Genomic DNA, 3,091 nt, shown 5'->3' with positions numbered 1-3,091 from the left:
TTTCAAAAGTCAAGATATTTCCAGGAGCAGATGTGGAGGAGATGGGACCTGGATAAGTTGAAAGGATCGAAGATCATCACTTAACACTTCCGGGCTGAGATGCCGTGGTCCATACATAAAACTCTCTTCTGGCGTTTCGCCTTCGACTGTGGAAGGCAACCTCTGAGGACAATGGGCGAAACGTCAGGGGAGAGTTTTATGTATGGACCACGGCATCTCAGCCCGGAATTGTTAAGTGATGATAAACACTGGCCGTGAAAGCCTCCATTCTTGGATCAAAGATGGCTGAGAGTATCAGGGGGAGCATTAGGCAACGACTGAGTAAAGCAGAGGAAAGGAATATAGTAGAAGACGAATGGGTAGCATTGACAGATGAAATAGTAAGGCAACAGAGAATCAAATATGTAAACGACAAAGCCTAGTAGAAATCCTTGGATAACAAAGGAATATTGAATTCAATTGATGAAAGGAGAAAATAAAATAAATGCAGCAAATGAAGCTGGCGAAAGGAAATACAAACTTCTGAAAAATGAGATTGACATGAAGTGCAAAATGGCTAAATGGCAATGAACAGAGGACAAATGTAAGGATTTAGAAGCATTTTCGCTAGGAGAAAGATAAGTAACGCATACAGGGAAATTAAAGAAGCGTTTGGAGGAAAGAGAAGCAACAGTTGGACTATCAACAGATCAGTCCTAAGAAAAGAAAGGAAAGCTGAAATGTGAAACGTGTATGTAGTGGGTCTAAATAAGGACGATTAACTTGAACACAATATTATAGAAACAGTGCAGAACACAAATGAAGATGAGATGCGAGATATGGTACTGCGAAAAGAATTAGACGGAGCACTGAAAGACCTATGTCGAAATAAGACGCCGTGGTTGAATGACATTCCGTCAGAGCTATGACAAATCTGTTCCACCCATACGTTTATAGATTCTAGAAAGCTTTTGACAATGTTGACTGGAATACTCTCTTTGACACTATGAAGGTAATAGGCGTAAAATTAAAAATATATATATTTTTTCAGTCCGTACGTTGAAAAAACAGAAAAGGAAATCAAAGAAGAAGCTGGAGTAGGAATTAAATTTCAGGGAGAAGACATAAAAATTTTGATGTTTGCCGATGACACTGTTGTTCTATCACAATGAGAGCGAAGGATTTTGCAGTCAGAAAAGTTGAACCGAATGGGCAGTGTCTTGGAAGGGTTATAAAGATGAACATCAACAAAAGCAAAACAAGGATAACGCAATCTAGTCGCATTAAATCAGGCAATGCGGAGGTAACAGATTAGGAAACGAGACATTTAAAGTAGTAGATGAGGTTTGTTATTTGGGCAGAAAAATACCTGTTGATAGCCAAAATAGAGAGGATATAAGACATAGACTGATAGTGCCAAGAAAAGCGCTTCTAGAGAAGAGAAATCTGTTAACATCGAATATAGATTTAAGTGTTTTCTGAAAGTATTTGGAGTGTAGCCATGTATGGAAGTGAAAGATGGCCAATAAACAATAGAGACAAGAAGAGAATAGAAGCTTTTGAGATGTGCTACAGAAGTATGTTCAAGATAAGGTGCGTAAATCAAGTAACTAATGAGGTGGTACTGAATAGAATTGGGGAGAAACGAAATTTGTGGCACAACACGACTAGAAGAAGGGATAGATTGATAGGACACGTTCTGAGACATCATGGGATCGTCAATTGATGAAAAGTATGTGTCTGTGTGAGAGGAGGTTGAGAAGGGGGTTAAATTGCAGAGGGAGACCAAGAGATGAGTATACTAAGCAGATTCAGAAGGATGTGGGTTGCAGTAGCTATTCGGAGATGACGAGGCTTGTACAGGACAGAGTAGAGTGCAGAGCAGCATCAAACCAGTCTTCAGCATGAAGACCACAACAACAACCACCATGTGAATCTCATTGACTTCTGGATTTCAAAACTTGGTCCCACTGGACGTATTTGCCAAAGCGTCACAATGACATGTGACCAGCTGCCGACAGTTGTTGTTGATATACCTCGATGTGGACAGCTGAAAATGTGTGCCCCGACCGGGACTCGAACCCGGGATCTCCTGCTTACATGGCAGACGCTCTATCCATCTGAGCCACCGAGGACACAGATGAATAGCGCGAGGGTTTCAGTTAGTCATCATTTATTCCAGGGAAAAGCTGCACGGTCATCAACAGTATTCAGTTCTTTCGGGAACAGTTACTGTCTTCATATATACAATGACATGTGTTCATTCAAAATTTATTTTTTGTAAGTGATTTTCAGCATTTAAGGCAAGTTCGATGTTGATGTAGCAGTCCGAAATCATCCGACGATGGAGCCGACTAATTCGCAATATTAATTATGCTTTCAGCTTAATAGGCGGTGATTGATGACAGATAGTAAGGAAAATTACTGGAGGTGCACCATAGTCACTTTGAATTCGTGTGGCGTGGACTTCACAGTTTCCACTAGCTATTCAGTGTTCAGATGGTATTACGGACGAGTAATTTTTCCCAGTTATTATATACTGAGGAAGCTTCACCATCTGCTTGTTACCAGTAAAAATCCAGATGGCGTTATTCATGAATCATATTTACAGTTTGTGGGTGTATATCAGGGCTCTTACTATTATAAAAAATGTCGAGGTTAATTGTAGAGGGAGTGGTGGTTTTCCGTGTTACAGCATGTGTTCGGTAGGCAGAGGGATCATATCCGTATATGGAGGTGTTAGGCAGTAAATTATGTTTATTTCGTGCGAAAATGTATTGTGGTGCTATTGTGTGACTTGTCTTACTGACTTTGAACTGTCCATTTTGTCTTTGCTGTGGCGTGTTACTAGGAAATAGCTGATGGTGGTGCACCGACAATCTCCAGGCCAATTGCTGTATCTCGCATTCTTGCTGGATGCTGCAGGGAAGGGATCACTGGCTTTGACGCAGTAACGGGTTTAACCATGGTACACCTTCATCCTGCACGGCACAACATTAGGAGGCTCGCGCAAATAGAAACAAATGAAGCTGAAGTCATTTGGACAGTACTCGGTCAGGAAAGAGTGGATTTAAATTCGATTTGCGGAGGATTATTGCCTATCTTTTTTCAG

The 3,091-nt window shown here is 40.9% G+C and overlaps 1 non-coding gene across 1 annotated transcript; it reads right to left on the bottom strand.

Moving 5' to 3' along the window:
• Positions 1 to 2,040: 2,040 nt before the first annotated feature.
• Positions 2,041 to 2,114, bottom strand: Trnat-ugu (transfer RNA threonine (anticodon UGU)). Its single transcript has one exon. It is a non-coding gene; the product is annotated as a tRNA-Thr (tRNA).
• Positions 2,115 to 3,091: the final 977 nt, after the last annotated feature.

This window comes from Schistocerca serialis, chromosome 1 (assembly GCF_023864345.2).
Source record: "Schistocerca serialis cubense isolate TAMUIC-IGC-003099 chromosome 1, iqSchSeri2.2, whole genome shotgun sequence".
In the NCBI taxonomy this organism is placed as follows: domain Eukaryota; kingdom Metazoa; phylum Arthropoda; class Insecta; order Orthoptera; family Acrididae; genus Schistocerca; species Schistocerca serialis.
This window is presented reverse-complemented; position numbering and strand designations above follow the sequence as displayed.